Genomic DNA, 14,423 nt, shown 5'->3' with positions numbered 1-14,423 from the left:
ATAGTGAGATACTACTTTATATCCATTAGGATGGCTATAATGGAAAAGTCGGGGCACCTGGGTGGCTCAGTTCATTAGGCATCATACTCTTGATCTTGGTTCAGGCCTCAATCTCAAGGTAGTGAGTTCAAATCCTGTGCAGGGCTCCACACTGGGTATGCAGCCTACTTAAAAAAAGAAAGAAAGAAAGAAAGAAAGAAAGAAAGAAAGAAAGAAAGAAAGAAAGAAAGAAAGAAAGAAAGAAAAAGTCAGATAATAACAAGTTTTGGAGAGTATATAGAGAAATTATAACCCACAAGTATCTACTGGTAGGAATGTAAAATGGTGCAACCACTTTGGAAAACAGTCTTGTGATTTCTCAAAAAAATTGCCGTTTGACCCAACAATTCCACTCCTAGGTATATACCCAAGAGAAGTAAAAACATATATACTCACAACTTCTACATGAATGTTTATAGAAGCAGTATTCACAATAGTCAATATGTGGAAACAACCCAAATGCCCTTCATTTGATGAATGGATAAACAAAATGTGGTATAGTCCATATGGCTGAATATTACTCAGCCATAAAAAAGAACAAAGTAATGATACATGCTACAGCATGGGTAAATCTTGACGTTACACTAAGTGAAAGAAGCCAGACTGTATATGTATATGTACATATTGCATGATTCCATTTTATTTATTTATTTATAATATGTATTCTTTAATTTGACAGAGAGAGAGAGCACAAGCAGGAGTGGCCTGCAGAAGGAGAAAGAGACTCCCTAATGAGCAGGGAGCCCAATGCAGGCTCGATCCCAGGACCCTGGGATCATGACCTGAACCAGAGGCAAGGAGGCAGAGGTTTAGCTGAGCCACCCAGGTACCCTGTGTGATTCCATTTTAATATGAAATGTTCAGAATTGGCAAATGTATAGAGATAGGAAGTAGATTAGTGGTTGCCTGAGGGTGAGAGCTGGGGGGAAATTGAAGGCAATTGCTAAAGAGAATAGTTTCTTTGTAGTGTGATGAAAGTGTTCTCAAATTGACTGTGGTGATGGTTGTGCAATTTGGAATATACCAGAAACCACTGACTGGTACACTTTAAATGGGTGGATTTTATTGTAAGTAAGTTATATCCCACTTAGGCTGTTAAAAAAAATCACTTCTTTCTATTGATGAGTAGTACTCCATTGTGTGAATATACTTCGGTTTGTTTATCCATTTACCTGTTGATAGATATTTGGTTTGTTTCCAGTTTTTGGCTACTAAAAATAAAGTTGTCATGAACATTCATATGCAAATCTTTGTTTGGAATATGCTTTCTCTTCTCCTAGGTAAATACACAGATGTGGAATGGCTGGATCATATGGTAGGTGTATGTAACTTTTTAAGAGACTACCAAATGGCTTTCTACTGTGGTTGTGCTTTCACATTTCCCCTAACATTTGTGAGTTCTGGAGTTTTGGTTCTCCCATTTCCTTGCCAACTCTTGGTATGATCAGTCTTTTATTTTTTATTTTTTTAGATTTTATTTATTTATTTCAGAGAGAGTGAGAGAGAGCAAGAGTGAGTGGGGAGAAAAGAGAGAGAGAATCCCAAGCAAGCTCCATGCCCAGTATGGAACCCAGTGAGGCCTGGATCCCATGACACCAAGATCACAACCTGATCCAAAATCAAGAGTAAGACACTTAGCCAACCGAGCCACCCAGGTGCCCTGTATGATCCTTCTTCTTTTCACCCTCCCTCCCATATAATGTTTTTTTAATCACTCACCCTAATAGGCATATAGCAATATCCCATTGTGATTTTAGTTGACATTTCCTTAATGACTAATGTTGTTTTAGCATCATCTCATGTGCTGATCATCCATATATTTTCTTCTTTTTTAAAAAGATTTTTTTATTTTTAAGTAATTTCTACACACAACTGGGGCTCAAACTCACAACCCTGAGATCAAGAGCCACATGCTCTACTGACAGAGCCAGCCGGGCACCCCTCATCCATATATTTTCTTTGGTGAAATGTCTGTTCATCTCCTTTGTCCACTTTAAAAAAATTGATTTGTCTGTTTCATTGTTGAGTTTTCAAAGTTCTTCATATACTCTAGACACAAGTTCTCTATCAGATATGTGTTTTGCAAATAGTTTTTCCTAGTCTGTGATTTGTCTTTTCATTCTTCTCACAGTGTCTTTTCAAAAACAGAAAGGTTTGTATGTGTGTTTATTTTTAGAACAGAAGTTTTAATTTTAAGAAAGTCCAATTTACCAAAGTTTTCTTTTATAGATTGTGCCGTATCTACAAAATCTTTGTTTAATTGGAGGTCATATAGATTTTCTCCTATATTTTCTTCTAGTGGTTTTATAGTTTCAGATTTTACATTTAGGTCTATGATCTATTTTGACTTAACTTTTTGTGTATGGTATGAAGTATGGATTGAAGTTCACTTTTTTTCATATGAATATCCAATTGTTCCAGCCTTACTCATTGGAGCAACTATCCTTTTTCCATCAAATTGCCTTTAAATCTTTTTCAAGCATCAATTTTTGTCATTATATACATTTTTTTTTCTCTATTTGCTTCCATGGTCTATCTTAAGGTCGACTGCCCATACTCTTCATTACTATTGTTTTATAAGAAGTCTATTTTTTTTTTTTTAAAGAAGTCTTGAAATACAGTAATGTTAGCTCTCCAACTTTGTTATTCTCTTTCAAAGTTGTTTTGGCTGTTTTAGATCTTTTTCATTTTCTTTCTTTCCTTTTTTTTTTTTTTTTTAAATTATTTATTCATGAGAGACAGAGAGAGAGAGAGGCAGAGACATAGGCAGAGGGAGAAGCAGGCTTCCTGCAAGGAGCCCGATGTGGGATTTGATCCTGGATTCTGGGATCACGCCCTGAGCCAAAGGCAGACACTCAACTGCTGAGCCACCCAGGCTTCCCAAGATCTTATTCATTTTCAAATGAATTTTAGTTTGTCAATTTCTACATTTTTTTTCCTATGGAGAAGAGACAGAAATAGAGCTTGTTAATGAAAAATACAAGAGTCTGAGGTCAGTCTCTTAGGTTCAGAACCCAACTTTCTCTTCACAGCTGTTTGACTTTGGGCAAGTTACCTAACTTCTCTCCAATTCCACTTCTCATTCATAAAGCTGAGATGGTAACATCAGCAATCTCATGGAGCTGTAATGGGGCTTAAGTGAAACAATGCGTATAATGCTGAGGGACTGGAAATACAGACACTGGGCAGTTCTATGACAATAGAACTCTGTGGCAGCCTCTGCAACAACTAGTCTAGGAAGCCAAGTCACAACCTCTGTAGCAATTTGCCCAGAACAGTCAGGACTTGACCAAGTCAATGAGTGCCAACTTCTGTAATTTTTGCCCTGGCTTCCAGCTCAGACCAAGCAGAGAAAGCCAAATATGCTTCCCAAACCAATCATATAAGATGCCCCATCTCTACCTCCAGCTTTTCCATGCCAAGAATCTCCCATCAGGGCACATTTGAAGCCTTCTCTTTCCTCACCATAAAGCTTTTCCACTTCCCTGTCTGCCTTTGAATCTCTACTAAATGCAAATGATGGTGGCTGACTTCCTGGCTATGGCAAAGCTTTGAGTAATAAATAGCTTTGGTTTCTTCTCATTTGGGTGATCCTCATTTGTTTCCACAGCACTAACACTGTGTTTTTGGAGTATAATGGGTGCCCAATAAATTTTACACAGAGTGGCAAAATTGTTTTGTTAAATGAAAATTTACACAAAATCCCAAAATATAAAATAGATAAAAGTGGCTCTCAATAATTTATTTTATCTAAGTCAGTCAGTACAAACAATGAGACCTTTATGATGATCTTAGTAATATGAAAATGAGATAATGAGTGACAGTTGTAAACACAGTATTTTAAAAAACCCTGATCCACGGGGGCCTGGGTAGCTCAGTCGGTTAAGTGACTGACTTTTGGTTTAGGCTCAGGTCATGATTTTAGGATTGTGAGACTGAGCCCCCTCCCCACTGTGGGGTCCGTGCTGGGTGTGGCACCTGCTTAAGATGCTCTCTCTCCCTCTCCCTCTGCTTCTCCCCTCAAATTCTTTCCCTCTCTTAAAAAAAATCCTGGGGGGCCTGGGTGGCTTAGTCAGTTAAGCATCTGCCTTTGGTTCAGGTCATGATCCCAAAGTCCTAGGATGGAGGCCGATCTCCACTCCCTGCTCAGCAGGGAGCTTACTTGTCCCTCTCCCTCTGACCTTCCCCCCAGCTCATGCTTTCTCTCTCAAATAAATAAAATCTTTTTTTAAAGACCCTGATTCATACAATAAAAGCATCAAATACTAACAGTATTTTTTTCTTTTAAGCAAATCACCTTACAATCAAATATTTGCAGAACCCCCAAAACACCTCTTCAAAACTCTAGGGCTCTGGAGATAGTGGAAGTGTGAAGTCAGCGTTCAGGGTCTTGATTAAAGTGTTTGGGTGCTTTCAACCATCTGGGTAACATAGAGCAAGTTACTTGACCTTTGTCTGAGTTTGGTTTATTCCCCTGCACATTGAGGAAGCCGAACTAAGCTGGAACTCAAAATTTAGAGTGCATCACCACCAGTGTGTAGTAAAGGGGACTATGGTACGTGTGCCTATTTAAAAATGCGAGTTTCTGTCCTCCTAGTGGTTCTATCTCAGTAAGTCTGGGGTGGCCACCTGGAATCTACACTTTAACCAAGCACCCAGATGATTTGGATGCTTGTGATCCATGTCACAACTGGAGAGACCCAGGGAGTAATTCATCTCTTAGGTCCCCTCTGGCTCTGCCCTGTGTTGTTCAGGTAGAGTTGGTGAAGTCTCAAAGATGGAACAAGGGGAGAGGAAAAATGGAGGGGAAAATCACTCAACAGTCAGAGAAAATGTTGATGGGGAACGTTTTAAAAAGTCTATTGTAGGGGCACCTGGGTGGCTCAGTGGTTGAGCATCTGCCTTTGGCTCAGATGGTGATGCTGGGGTCCTGGGATTGAGTCCCGTGTCAGGCTCCTCGTGGGAAGCCTGCTTCTCCTTCTCCCTCTGCCTATGTCTTTGCCTCTCTCTGTGTTTCTCTCATAAATAAATTTTAAAAAATTTAAAAGCCTATTGTATCAATATTCCCTTTTTGAAAGCCCCCACGACCCCGGTCCAGAGATATTTGGATTCTTGGTGTTAGTCTTCGAGCCCTTGTGAAGACAATGCGCATTTTATTCTCCACTAGCCCACAGAACAAAGCACTCCCAAACTAATGCCCCAGATGTGAATACACCAGAGATGAATGGCAACGTGCAAAATCCCTGCCTGCCCTCCTGCTCCACGGTTTCCCCGTGGATCACTTGGGGTAGCAGAGACAGAGGACCATTTGGACAGGCTGGGGTCTGGCTCTCAGAACCAGATTAAACTCTAGGCCACTCCTCAGCATCTCAGAGCCCAATCCGCTCAATCCCGCAGTGGACACCTCAGCTCAGCGTGGCCATACCGCCCTCTTGCGGCAGAAAGCGTGACTCCGCCCGGCGAGGAGAAGAAACTCCAGAGGTGGAAAACAGCTCACAAAGATCCAAAGTTCTCCTGTTGCAAGGCTGGGTAAGAGAAGAAAAGTAAGGTATCACCAGAGACACACTCTCCACTGTCTCTTTCTACTTTACCTTTCCTTTCTGCCTTCCCAAACCTGTCCTCCCACTTACCTTTGTCCTCTATTAATAACTTTTTTGTATGCCTTACAGGGTGTTTTCACAAACATCCTCTCATGTGATCCATTCTCACTCCCTTTTCACATCACTTCTCTTCCCCTTAGAGAATGAGAAGGAAAAACTGAAAGAAAAAAAAACTTATGTAAACACCTTTCTTGTATTTTGCATAGGGTAGCCCTGACACATCTCTATTACAGGGCCTTGGAGCTATGTTAATGACCTTGATCCCTGTAGGAGCCCATTAGCTTTGTTCTGCTTTGTGGTCACCAACAGAGCCTTAAACTTGCCAGGGCTTGATACCTAGGAAGAAAGAAAGCAAAGCATGCAATTCAAGCATCACAGGCCCAGATAAACAGTTATTCTTTTGTTTAACTTTTTAAAGATTAATCATTTATAATAAGAATAGAAAAATGCATAGGCCATAAATGGACAGTTCAGTTCCTTTGAACAAGTTGAGCATACTGTGTAACCTGCATCCAGATCAAGAACCAGAATATTTGGGCAGCCCGGTGGTGCAGTGGTTTAGTGCAGCCTGGGGTGTGATCCTAGAGACCCAGGATCAAGTCCCACTGGGCTTCCTGCATGGAGCCTGCTTCTCCCTCTGCCTGTGTCTCTGCCTCTTTCTTCGCTCTCTCTGAATGAATAAATAAATAAATCTTTTAAAAAAAAGAATCAGAATATTTCCAACACTCCCTAATACTCTTCTTATAACCCCATCCAATCCCAACTCACCCCCAAGGTAACTGCTATTCTGCTTATTTAACACCAAGGATTAATTTTGTCTACTTTTGGATTTTATATAAACAGAATCAAACAATAAGGTCTATGACCTTTGCTAAGCATTGTGAAATTAATCTGTGTGCTTGTACATGGCTCATCTTCATTGCTGTGGTACACCATTATAGAAAGATACCACAATTTATCCTTTTATTAGTGGTAGACACTTGGGGTATTTCCAGTTTGGGGCTATTATAAGAATGTTTCTATGAGCATTCTTGTACATAGCTTTTAGGAAATATATGTACACCTTTCGATTGGTTTATAACTGGGAGTGGAATGGCTGGGTCATAGGATTGCTTTCATTGATAATGCCAAACATTTCCATGGTGTTATACTAATTTACACTCCCATCAGCAATGTGTGAGTTTCCATAGCTTCGTATTCTTGACAACGTTGAGATATTGTTTTTCATTTTAGTCATCCTGGTGGGTGGGTAATGATATTATTACCTTGTAGTTTCCATTTACATTTCCATGAAGACTAATGAAGTCAAGCACCTTTTCAAGAGCTTGTCAGCCATTTGGTTTGGATATCTTCTTTTGTCAAGTGCCTAGCTAAAGCTTTAAGGCAAACAACTTAAAGCTCACATTACTCCACCAGGAATGATAAGAGCATTGTTAAGTATTTGATTTAATCCCAAATAAGCATGTTCTATTCATAGCTACACTGAGAAATATTCCTTATACACGTAGTTACATGATGTCATTTGGTTAATACCAGTACTCTGAGAAGTAAAAGGCAGAGGTTATGCTTGTTTTACAGAAGAGGAAGCCACCTCTGGGAAATTGTAATATGCCCCAAATAAGTGGCAAAACCAAGATCTTTCAGCAAGATTTGTCTGTTTCCTGACTATATGTTGGTATCACTACAGTGGTTCTCAACCTATTTAATCTCCCCATCTTTCATAACAAATATTTTGTATCACCCACTCTTTACTACAATGGGATTATCAAAAGATAATATGTTGTCCATACAGTATAAAGGAGAAATAAAAGAGCTGTTATTTATGACAAATAATTACTATAATTACAAATAAAATAATAATTAATGCCCAGGACAACATTATAATCAATATAATGAAGTAATTGATGCTTATTCCTAAAAGCAGACTCACTTTAAATGCAAATGGCCACAAATAAGACCAATACAAGTGGTCATACTGACAACACTGACATCACTGTTCCTGAAGTGATTTTCCAAACTGGTGAACAAATTTAGGTAAAACTCTGAATGGAAAAAAGTACAATCATCCTTAATTTGTAGTTTATTCCTGAGAGAATCACTGTATTTCTAAACCATGTAAAAAATATTTTGTGTTTGTATACAGAAAGGAGTTACGTTTTAGGCCCAGATAATTTTGGACAGTTTTCCACCTACATGAATATCTGGGGATCCATTTAAAAATTGCACTGGATGCAGGACAATTCTTCATTTCGGGGATTATCATTCTTGTTACAGGACAACTTAGCAGCCTTGGCTCATGCCTTGCACATGGAAATAGTGTCCTCTGCTATCATCATGACAACCTTAACCCGTTGGGGCAATGTTGTTCCTACTGAGAACACCACATTACCCACTTTCTATAGCAAAGTCCCTGCCTGAGATCTGGAAGGAGATAAAAAAAAAAAGCTGGGCTGTGGATGGGAAAAGACCTGGGTTTAGCCCTTAGTTAAACTTGCTCTGTGAGACCTTGAGCAAGTCACTTAACATCTCTGAGCTCAGTGTCTCCAGTTATGAGGTTGGCTGCTTCTTCTTCTTCTTCTTCTTCTTCTTCTTCTTCTTCTTCTTCTTCTTCTTCTTTTAAGATTTTATTTATTTATTCATGAGAGACACAGAGAGAATGGCAGAGACAGGCAGAGGGAGAAGCAGGCTCCTTGCAGGGAGCCTGATGTGGACTCAATCTCAGGATCCCGAGATCATGACCTGAGCTGAAGGCAGACACTCAACCACTGAGCCACCCAGGCATCCTGAGGCTGGCTTCTGTGTCCTGGAGCAGCAGCAGCAGCACTGTTGCTATGTTTCTCTGCATCTGTTGTATGGAGAGAGCCTCTATGCCTGGCACTCCTAGTCTACCTCCACCCTGCCCTGTCCCATGTTGGCAGCACTCTCCAAGGTTGACCAGTTACTACACATAGTGCTTTTGATAGCTTCAATCCATGTTGATAAATATGTTCAGCAGTAGATCATCTAGGAGATATTAGCATGAACTCTCAGAAAAGTATCAAAACATATATCTATTAGGGGCACCTGGGTGGCTCAGTAGGTTAAGCATCTGCCTTAGGCTCAGGTCATGATCCCAGAGTCCTGGGATCAAGCCCCGCATCTGGGCTCCCTGATCAGTAGGGAGTCTGCTTCTCCTCCCCTCCTCCCCTGCTTGCTCTCTCTCTCTCTCTCTCTCTGTCAAGTAAATAAATAAAATCTTTTTAAAAAAATACATATCTACTGCCTTGGTAGAATATATTCCTTAAGGCCTTTCTTTTTTTTTTCTTCCTTAAGGCCTTTCTTTTTTTTTTTCCTTAAGGCCTTTCAATAGAAAAAATACACTATTTGACATGTTCCCAAGTCTGAATGAATTACCACATTATAGCCCAGATCTTGGTAAATATAACACCTTCCCACTGGAATCCCAACTGCACGCCTTGCTAACACATGTCTTTTTAAAATTGGTGATAATTGACTGCCTGAAAAAATAGAAATAAAATTAGTAAGATCACAGTAGATTCAAAAGTATTAATAGAGCCTAAATTCAAAGGCACAGGGTTGCAGAATGTGAACATAACATGATCATATATAAACTATACTATAGTATTTTTAATTAATAACATGAATTTATAGAAATATAAAATTAACACGTGTCAAAGATTTTATTCAGTTCATTAATTAATGAAGGAACCCATAGGATGTTAAAAGCAATTCAGATGAGAATTTTACACTGGACAATGTATTTTTACAGTTCTTTGAACAGAAACCATTTGTATTACTATGGACAAGAAGGATTTGTATGGCTATCAATTTCCCACAATTTAATTTCTATCCCTACAAGTGGTAAAACAACCTGGTATCAGTTTCCTATTGCTGCTGTAACAAATTAGCACAAACTTAGTAGATTAAAACAACACACACTTATTATTTTACAGTTAAATGGAGTATCTTACAGTTGTAGGTCAGAAGTCTAAAATGGGTTTCACTTGGCAAAACTCAAGATGTCCTCACAGCTGTGTTCCTTCTGGAGGCTCTAGGGGAGAAGCATTTCTTTGCTTTTTCCGCATTTTAGAGGCCAGTCCCATTCCTTGGCACATAGTCACCTCTTTCCATCTTCAAAGTCAATACTTATTAATGGTCAGTTGAGACTTTTTCACTCTGCAGCACCCCAGATTCTTGATTCCATTGTCATATCTTCTCTGACTCTCACTTCCTACCTCCCTCTTTCACTTAAACGGATCCTTATGATTATATTAGGCCCACCTGGATAATCCAGGATAATCTCTCATCCCTAGATCTACCAGTGGTGCAAAGACTCCTCTAGAATCAGATAATCCCCAAAGAGTCTGAGAAGCTACATCCTGCAGTCCCCTGAAAGGACACCAATAATCTCTTTTGCATTTTTTCTAGTCTCAGCCAATTCTTCCTGATGATGCCAAGGCTTATAACAAGAGTGACTGTGCAAAACACAAGGTCAGGCAGCCCTGGGACCACAGTCTCTGAGCAAGGAAACAGCTACCCCTTTAAGTGGGCCATGGTCACTGTCCCTGCCCAACCAACTCAGTTTGTTTCCTTTGGCCTCTGCTAGCATTTGAGTTTTCCAAACCTGGTTACTGATTGATCAGATTCCCTTTCCTCCACCTTGGAGGGGTGAGAACAGAGCAGAAATATTTAGTCCATAAACTGGGCTAAATGAGACAGTAAGGGAAAATAGACATATGGTAGGGCACAGGCAAAGCCAAGCCATATGATTTTATGTTGACCTGGCATTGTCCTGGGGCTGGGGCAGGGAGTGAGGACAAAAGAGAGTGGAGGAGGTATCTCTTCACACTGCCCTCTTCCTCCCCTCCGTTTGGCTTTCATGGAATAAAGGGGAGCCAAGAGTTCCCTGTCACAAATCCAAGTCGGCTTCAGGCTATTAACTAAATGGCCATAGAGCTATGGGAAGTACCTGGCCACTCTTGATCAACACAACAATTTTCAAACTGCTCCTGCTCGAAGTCCCATTTAACGCTAAATTTTCACATGACTTAGTTTCTCATCTTATTTCTCCTAAGCAAATCCTCTTAAATAGATGGCAATTACCAAGACATAATGAGGAGCTACCTGACAGAGGCCAGAAGGTCAAAGCCAAAGTAACTCATTCCTTCCCTGAGCAAACACTGCTTATGCCTCTGCTGAATGCAAGGCACCAGATCAGGCTCTGAAGGAGGTATAAACACATCCTGCCTTCAAGGAGTTGCAGTCTAAGGGCAGGGGTGAAGTTGCATGTCCAAAAGCAAAGAAGGAGAAGAGAGTTCCAGACTAATGGGATAGCAGGAGAGAAAAACACAAAGATGAGGACACAAAGGATATGTTCTTGGCTGAGAATTTCAGAGAGAAAGAAGTTCAAGGTATTAGCTCAAGCTGAGGACAAATGGCACAATGTCATCCAGATGAGACTGGAGAAGGGAAGGAGGACCAGATTAATATATGTGTGCCTTCAATCTTGAGTTGAGTCCTTTGTTCACTAGGTATTTACTTAGCACTCTCTATGCACCCAATACTGAGTCAAGCACTGCTAACACAAACAAAAATGAATAAAAAATGGATCTACCTTCAATAAGCCAGTCTAGGGATGTGCAAATAAATGCTTTCAGCGGTGTGAAATGAGTGCAGAAAGAGATGTGCTTGAGTGCTGAGCCAGAGACTCATGGAGTCTGCTCACAGGAACAGAGGAGAGGAAGGAGGGCCACTCAGAAAGTTTTGCAAAGGAGCCCTATAATTAGTAATTTTGCCTGGGTAGCAAATAGAAGACAAGAGAAATTATAGAATGACCACTCATAGTCTACACTGAGGGTCTGTGATTATAGACACTCCAAAGGCACAAAACTCGTCATGTCCAGTCTGCTTGGGTCCTTTATGGCTTGATTCCCATTGCATCAAGACATTCTGAAGCTAAATTTAAACCCTGCACCAATTCACTTCTCTTCTGCTCCATTCGCTTGCCTCCTGCATTATATGCCTTAGACTGGTTTTTCTCTGCCCTGCAGCTCTGCAATTTAGCCCAGGATTTGGTTTCTCCCAGCTTTTGACCTTGGACTCACTGTCTGGCTGCAGCTCTTTAAATTGCTGATCCTATGAAAGGCCTTCAGGTCACAACGACTGCCTTTACCAGTTACTCAGTAACTAACTCACAAACTCTAAGATTCCCAGTCAGGCGAGAAGGAAGAGCTTACAAGCACTTTCCATTCGCTCTGCTTGGCTAACTTGCCATTGTAAAGAAAGTTTCTCCTTCCAGAGGTGAATTCCAGCCTTTACAGCCAGTAGAGCCAGCAGTTTTGAGCCTGCTAGTGTCATTACCATCCTCTCCCAATGCTGGCCAAATCCACAGTGTCTTCTCCCCACCCTCCTCGCTATGCCAAAGACCTTGCAATTTCATGGCATCCTACTGTGGATGCATAATTTTTTGACCCTCCAGGTCACATATTTTTTGCACAATGAAAATCATAAAATGATTTCTGTGTTCCTGCCCTACTGGGAATCTCTGAAAGGGCTTGTGCCCCTCATGTAGCCAGAAAGAGCACAGAATCCACTCTGCTAGATTCCTCATGAGACCATTTAAAATAAAAAAGACCCTGGCAGGCATTGGCCAATGGCCACTTTGGCTAAGGAAGGGGTTAGGAAATTTCATGGGATTCTGCTTCCGGCTCCAGATTTGACCTATGAGCAAATTTCCAGGAAGTATTGAACATAACGGTGCTATTAACCAGCTTGGATGCTAAAGGATGGTGGCATCCTTTGGATGCTTTACAGAAATGGTTGCCCTGAGGTTGTGACAGAAAAGTAAGCTGGCTCACTGTCTGCACTTCCCCACTAGTCTGGCCAACTCCAGAACCTGGCTGGGGCCTGTTCACAGCAAGGAGCTGTGTGTGCGTGACCGTAGAGGTAAGTGTTGCTTGTGATATTGGTGGGGCTTGCTGTATGTTCCTCCCTAAATAACCTCTTGGTTCCAATCCCATTAATACCTTCCTCTTTTTCTTCATGCATCACTATTTATCTGTAGGAATTTATCCATGATTCCAGCCACAAGGTTCTAGGTAGTGAGCCACTTTAACAAACAGGGCCAGTACATCCAGACCTGTGGTCTTGGTGAATGTCAAGACCTGCTGTGCTCTACTGGGGATGAGAGGTACAAAAGGGGTTTGTTCCATGTGAGACCCCATGACAGCTGGTCATGGAACTTATGAAGCCACTGACATTTTTATCACCCATTTGTCATAATGATGCCAGCACCTACCTGTTTCAAGATATCAAGGAGGTGCCCTGAGACCTCAGCTGGCAGTCCCTCCTTGGCTACCTGCTGCTATTCTTTTCTTTTTTACATAACTTCTTTTTTAAGATTTTGTTTATTCTCAAGAGACACAAGAGAGAGGCAGAGACTTAAGCAGAGGGAGAAGCAGGCTCCCTGTGGGGAGTTCGATCCCAGGACCCCGGAATCATGACCTGAGTCGAAGGCAGATGCTCAACCCCTGAACCACTCAAGTGCCCCTACCTGCTGCTCTTCAAGCCTCATAGTTAGGTGCACAACCATCTCCACCCCCACTCCCAATCCCTCCAGTCTCATCCCACTTCCTGAAACCTGCTTTCATCTGACTCATCCCACCACTGGGCAAAGCCATGAGGAATAAATAACTCATTGACAGTGACTGTGTCGTCACCCTTATGCCTACTGGGCTTGTATTTATATAAAATGTCCAGTACAAGGGAGAGCAGTGAGCAGACTTTTTATAAACAGTATTTATTTCCATGATCATTATGCTGTGATGATTCCTAAATATAGTTTTAAAATTCCAGGATCATCTTTCTTCTAATTGTCAGTTGAACATTCCTCCTTTAATGTCTTGCCATGACTTCAAGTTCAATATGATTAAAACTGAGCACATTCCCTCCAAATCAGGGTTTTCCTTCCTACTTCTCTCTCTCTTACCATTCTCTCAATCTTTGGGATTAGAAAACCTGAGAGTCCTCCCTCCAAATCCTCACTAACAATCGTCTCTCCTATTTTATCAGTTACCTGATACTTCAGATTCTTTTCAAATGCTTCCCTAACCCAGCAGTTCTTGGCCTTGGTTGTACATTAGAATTATTAGATGAACAGTCTTAAAATACAGACATGGGTCATATCTGGGGCCACCTCCCCCATGCAGTTGTGCAGATCATTCAATGCACAAGGGTGAGTGGGTGGTCAATCCAGTTCATGTTCGGCTTGTTAAGCCATTGGCCCTGGCATGGAGCTACATCTGATGGCAGAAAGGGAAGCCTTTTGAACTCACACAAAGGCACTGTATGGACCAAGAAAGCCCTTTGAACTCACACAAAGGCATTGCGCAGACCAAGAAGGCCCTGGCCATCCTTCTAAAATTCTGATTCAGCCAACCTCGGGATCTATATTTAAAATAATTCCCATGAAATAGAAAAACTTTACCCCTACATAGCTGCATTCCTTTCTCTCTCTTCTTCACCTTATTATTGTTAGACATATGACTTCTATGTGTGTTACAGACCCAACAATACATTCTTATAATTATTAGTTTTAAAGAAGCTTGGGGAACACCAGGGTGGCACAGTGGTTGAGTGTCTGCCTTCGGCTCAGGGCATGATCCCCGAATCACAGGATCAGGTCCCACAGTGGGTTCCTTGCGTGGAGCCTGCTTCTCCCTCTGCCTATGTCTCTGCCTGTCTTTCTCTCTGTCTGTCATGAATGAATAAAAAAATAAAATCTTT

This window comes from Vulpes vulpes, chromosome 7, assembly GCF_048418805.1.
Source record: "Vulpes vulpes isolate BD-2025 chromosome 7, VulVul3, whole genome shotgun sequence".
Classification (NCBI taxonomy): Eukaryota; Metazoa; Chordata; class Mammalia; order Carnivora; family Canidae; genus Vulpes; species Vulpes vulpes.
Note: the sequence above shows the minus strand (reverse complement) of the source record.